This window comes from Symphalangus syndactylus, chromosome X (genome assembly GCF_028878055.3).
Source record: "Symphalangus syndactylus isolate Jambi chromosome X, NHGRI_mSymSyn1-v2.1_pri, whole genome shotgun sequence".
NCBI lineage: Eukaryota > Metazoa > Chordata > Mammalia > Primates > Hylobatidae > Symphalangus > Symphalangus syndactylus.
The window spans coordinates 156,857,501-156,863,861 of record NC_072447.2 but is presented as its reverse complement, the minus strand read 5'-3'; positions in this window follow the sequence as shown (position 1 = coordinate 156,863,861).

Genomic DNA, 6,361 nt, shown 5'->3' with positions numbered 1-6,361 from the left:
CCTCCTGTCCCCTTGTCATTTGCTTCCCTGAGGACCCATTTCCCCGTCCCACTCCCCCAAGTCACCCGGGTGCTTCCTCTGTGGCCTCCCCACCTTGGGCTCCTCACCTCTGGTTCTGACCCCATGTCCAGCCATAAGCATGTTTGGTGTTAGAGACACCTCCTGAGTCCCCCTCTGCTCCACGCATATTGTCATTGTGAGACCAGCTTGAGGTGCAAGGATGTGGGGTCACCTTCTGCTCTTACTCTCCATGTCCCTGCCCCACCCAAGATGACTTCCAGCGATACTGCCAGTCCACAGATCCCAGAAGTATTTAGAAAGGAGAGGGGATGGGTTTTGTGACTGATGTCAGAGGCCAAGGGAGAGGGGACAGTCCACAGTGATGCACAGCCAGGCCCAGCCACCCCTTCCAGGCAGAAGGGCCAGAGTTTGGGGGCTGCCATAACCAAGTGCCACACACCAGGCAGCTCTCAACAGTTCTGGAGGCCAGAGTCCAAGACCTAGCACTCCCGCCAGAGGCCCAAGAGGAGGGTCCTTCCTGCCCTCTCCAGCTCCTGGGGAACCAGGCATCTTGGGCTGGTGGTCACCTCACTCCACTCACTCTGCCTGTCTTCTCATGGTCTCCCCATGGTGTGGCTTCTCTTCTATGTCCTTCTAACTCAGCGACATCTGCAGACCTCCTATTTCCAAATAAAGTCACATCAGGAACTCCCAGGAGACATGCATTTGGGGGCCGCTGTTCAGCCCCTACACTGCTCCCCACACAGCCCCTGGGTGTCTCAGTGCAACGTGTGTCCTGCCAGGGAGATGGCAAGACCAGACACTATGGTCCCTGCACTCATGGCCCGGGTTCTAGGAGGTGAGGCCGGCAGGGAACAAAATGACCAAGTGGTGCTGGGCTTTGTCCTTTGCGGAGAGCAAACCAGTGGCCTAGAAAGTGGCCAGGGAGGAGTGTTCCACCCGTAGCACAGGTGAGGATGCGCACCCTGGGCGCTGCAGGTAGCAGGGCCCGATGTCCTAGAACGAAGGAGGCCTCTGGTGAGACCTGTGGCAACAGGGACACACGCTGCATCCTGGTGTTCAATTCCTGCTCTTCCTGTCCCCTGCATGGGAAGTGGCACCTTTTGAGTTTTCAGATGGAGGAAGTATACCAAGTTCACCTGTATCCTAGATAGGGAAAGGAGCTTGATGGGGGCCAGGGACAGGTCACAGGCTCTTACGGGCTCTGTGTGCACAGGATTGGGGGCCAGGCTTTGGCCACAGGGGCAGTGGTTTTAGTCCTCTTGTCTTGGTTCCTGTGGCCTCCAGAAGGGGCTGTGGCAAGGCTGAGAGCCAGGTTGGGCTGGGGGCTGATGGGGTGTGGCAAGTCTAAGCAGGGTAGGTTCCAGGGCAGGGCACAGTGGCTCAAGCGTGGAATCTCAGCACTTTAGGAAGCCAAGGTGGGCAGATCACTTGAGGCCAGAAGTTCAAGACCAGCCTGACCAACATGATGAAAATATGTCCCTACCAAAAAAAATACAAAAATTTGCTGGGCGTGGTGGCGGGCACCTGTGGTCCCAGCTACTCAGGAGGCTGAGGCAGGACAATCGCTTGAACCCAGGCAGTGGAGGACCATCCACTGGCACCTGAACCCATCAGGCAAGTGTCCCTTCAGCTCTGGGCGCCTACTTGGGTGGAGGCAGGAGGTCCCAGGTGAGGACAGTGCTGGGTCCACAATGGGAGAGAATGAGAGATCAGGTCAGGGCATTCCGCTGTCACCTCAGTTGCGGGTGCCTACACTGAGACATGGACATAAGCCCGAGAAAACACATAACACGAACTGTGCCCTGAACAAGAAGGCAGTCCTCCCCAGCCCCTTGGCACTCACAGGAGCACTGAGGCCCTTGTCTGTGAGCCCAGATCCACCCTGGCCCATTCCACAGGGTGACTCAGCCTCCCTGACCCCTGCTGGCCAGTTCAAGGCTGGAGCCCTGTTTTCACGCCTTCTCTGCCTGCAATGCCAAATAATTCAGCCACAATTTGCTTTTTTTTTGTCTTTTTTTTTTTTTTGAGACTGGATCTCACCCTGTTGCCCAGGTTGGAGTGCAGTGACGCAATCACAACTCACTGCAGCCTCCACCTCCCAGGCTCAAGCATCCTCCTACCTCAGCCTCCTGAGTAGCTGGGTCTACAGGCGTGAGCCACCACGCCTGGCCCGCAATGTACTCTTTTTTTTTTTTTTTTTTTTTTTTGAGATGGAGTCTTGCTCTGTCGCCCAGTCTGGACTACACTGGCGTGATCTGGGCTCACTGCAACCTCCACCTCCTGAGTTCAAGTGATTCTCCTGCCTCAGCCTCTCAAGTAGCTGAGGCTACAGGTGTACACCACCACACCCAGCTAATTTTTGTATTTTTAGTGGAGACGAGGTTTCATCATGTTGAGCAGGCTGGTCTCGAACTCCTGACCTTAGGTGATCCACCAGCCTTGGCCGCCCAAAGTGCTGGGATTACAGGCGTGAGCCACTGCACTCGGCTCTGCAATTTATCGGGTTTGTTCGTTTTTGTTTTTGTTTTTTGAGACGGAGTGTGGCTCTGGCACCCAGGCTGGAGTGCAGTGGCATGATCTCTGCTCACTGCAACCTCTACCTCCCAGGTTCAAGCAATTCTGTCTCAGCATCCTGAGTAGCTGGGATTACAGGTGCCCGCTACCATGCCCAGCTAATTTTTATTTTTAGTAGAGATGGGGTTTCCCCATGCTGGCCAGGCTGATCTCGAACTCCCGTGATCCGCCCGCCTCAGCTTCCCAAAGTGCTGGGATTACAGGCATGCGCCACCGCACCTGGCCACAATTTACTCTTTTTTTTTTTTTTTTTTTTTTTTTTTTTTGAGACAGACTCTTGCTCTTTCGCCAGGCTGGAGTGCAGGAGTGCAGTGGCGCCATCTCGGCTCACTGCAACCTGCACCACCTGGGGTCAAGTGATTCTCCTGCCTCAGCCTCCCAAGTAGCTGGGACTACAGGCGCCCGCCACCACACACAGCTAATTTTTGTATTTTTAGTAGAGACGGGGTTTCACCATGTTGGCCAGGATGGTCTTGATCTCTTGACCCCGTGATCTACCCGCCTAGGCTTCCCAAAGTGCTGAGATTACAGGCATGAGCCACCGCACCCAGCCTGCAATTTACTCTACCTCGTGGGTCTTCAGAGGCCCTAGATTGGTTTCAAGGTTTCACCCCACGCGGGAGTGGGCAGGAGCTGGAAAGAGCCCCCCTGCCGGACCCCTGACACTCGCAGTGTACTCAGAGCTTCACCTCCCAGCCCAGACCTGCAAATTATTAAGCCAGAAGAGAATTTCAAACCTAGCCTGACCCCTTCACACTGAGTCCCAGGTGCCACAGCAGCACAGACCCAAATGCCTTTGCTCCTCTGCTGCTGGTGTCTGACATCACATAATTTGCGTCCAGCAACCACTGAAGCCAGCAATGTGAGAAGCCCAGAGAGTACTTAAAACTCTCTCCAGCTCCTCTCCCTCCCTCCAGCCGAGCCTGGCCCACTGCGGGGTGGCTGAGCCAGAAACGGATGGGAGTGGAGAAGGGGTCTTCAGGCTGAGCCGGGCGGGGGCGACTGTTGCATTGTCTGCTCTGAGGAGCAGAAAAGGAGAGGAGGGAGAGGCACAAATGGGGCGGGGCTGGCCTCAGGCCTTTATTTTCTAGGCTCACCACTGCCCTCTCCCTGTGAGAAGCAGTCGGAAGGGATTGTCCTTCCTGTACTGCAGGAGGAGAAGCTGAGAAACTCAGCTGTGAGATGTGATCAGACTAGTCCAGGACCACACCCAGACATACAGGCCAAAGCTGGGGTCCCTGAGAAGGCCTCTTGCCTCCTAGAGCTTCACTGCCTGCCTCTGCTAGAACACTTCGAGGAAGCTTTGAGGGAACAAGAAGCAGACTGAATTCTGGCTTTCTATAAGGACAATGAGACTCTATAGCTGGACACAGTGTGTCACTCCTGTAATCCCAGCACTTTGGGCATGTTGCTTGAGCCCAAGAGTTCGAGACCAGCAGAGCAACATGGTGAAACCCTGTCTCTACAATAATACAAAAATTAGCTGGGCATGTTGGCACACACCCGTAGTCCTAGCTATTCAGGAGACTGAGGTGGGAGGATCACTTGAGCCATGATCACACCATTGCACTCCAGCCTGGGCCACACAGCAAGACCCTGTCTCAAATCACACACACACACACACACACACACACACACACACACACATACACACATATTTGCAAGGCCAAATTTTCAGAGAAAACTAGGACCCCATGATATAAATTAACCCCCAAGTTGCCTTTGCCCACCCAGGAACTTTTCCTTGACAGCCTTATAAAGCGAAGGGGACAGAAATCAAATCTTGAGGCCCCCAACTTGCTGCCCCATCATACTGAGAGTAAACCCAGAATTGCAATTGAGCCAGGGTTCAAATTCGCCGGGGTTGACCATGGAACCTTACGCCTTTCACTTGGCTTAAGGGGTCCTGGATGGGCAGTTCCCCAACGCAGATGGTTCTGCCTGTCTGGCAGAACCCAGAGCAAACCCTCTCAGGAGAGACTCCTTCCTTCTACAGGTACTTTTTAAAGCATGAGGGCAAGCACATTATCAGAGATAACCGGGCGCACCAGGAAACAACACTGCAAGAGAAACAATGAGCAATAGCGACAGATCGTGCAGTCTTCAGGCGCTGGAATTGTTAGCCAGACATCATAAAATAACCATACTTACCAGATCTAATGAAATAATAAGCCATGGTGGGACAGCTGCAAAGAACAGGAAACTGTATAAAGTGATGTTGCCAACTTACTCTATCTGGTAAACCCAATGGAGTATCTGAAAATTAAAAATACAAAAGCATCTAGGCTGGATGCAGTGGCTCATGCCTGTAATCCCAGCACTTTGGGAGGGATCAAGCAGGCAGATTGCTTGAGCCCAGGGGTTCTAGGCCAGCCTGGGCAACATGGTGAGACCCCATGTCTACAAAAAATACAAAAACTAGCCAGGTATGGTGGCGAGTGCCTGTAGTCCCATCTACTCAGGAAGCTGAGATGGGAGGATCGCTTGAGGCCAGAAGGTGGAGGTTGCAGTGAGCCAAGATCAAGCCACTGCACTCCAGCCTGGGCGACATAGTGAGACCCTGTCTCAAAAAAGGTAGAATATGAGCTTATAAGTTTAAAAGTAGATGGACTGGTTTAGTGGCAAATTACACAACATCAAAGAGAGAATGAGGGAACCAAAAACTGGCTCAGAAGAATGTATTCAGAATACAACCTAGAAAGACAAGTTCAGGGAAGACACCGAAGACAGAGGAGAAGCCGCAAGGAGAATGAGAAGGTGTTGCGTACATTTAACTGATTTCACAGAAACCAAAGAGAGCAAGTGGGGCAGAAGCAAAACTTGAAGATATAATGATGGCTGGCTGGGTGTGATGGTTGCTGGCCAGGTATGCTGGCTCACACCTGTGATCCCAGCACTTTGGGAGGCTGAGGTGGCCAGATCACCTGAGGTCAGGAGTTCCAGACCAGCCTAGACAACATGGTGAAACCCCGTGTCTAGTAAAAATACAAATATTAGCCAGGCATGGTGGCACTTGCCTGTAATCCCAGCTGCGTGGGAGGCTGAGGCAGAATCACTTGAACCCGGGAGGCAGAGGTTGTAGTGAGCCTAGATTGTGCCACCGCACTCCCGCCTGGGCAAAAGAGCGAGACTCCATCTTAAAACAAAAAAATCTTTCAAATATGATGGTGAAGTGCAAACAAAAGCAGAGAATTTGCCACCAACATTTTCTCACCAAACAGTGTGCCTCAAGCAGAAGAAACCCAGTACTAGATGGAACAATCTGAGATGCAAGAAGGAATAACGAGCTAAAGAGGTCAATGTGCAGCTCACCTAAGTAGACACTGGCTGTTTGTAAATACAGTTTTATGGGAACCCAGCCACACCCATTTCCTTACATACTGTCTGTAGTGGCAGAGTTGAGTGGAGTCTTCCCTTGGTATCCACAGGGATTGGTTCCAGGACCCCCAGGGGTACCAAAATCCATAGATGCTCAAGTCCCTGATATGAAATGGCACAGCATATAACCTACGCACATCCTCCTGTATACTTTTTTTTTTTTTTTGAGACGGAGTCTTTTCTGTCACCCAGGCTGGAGTGCAGTGGCACAATCTTGGCTCACTGCAACCTTCGTCTCCCAGATTCAAGTGATTCTCCTCCCTCAGCTTCCCAAGTCACTGGGATTACAGGTGTATGCCACCATGCCCAGCTAATTTTTTTATTTTTAGTAGAGATGGGGTTTCACTATATTGGCCAGTCTGGTCTCGAACTCCTGACCTCGTGA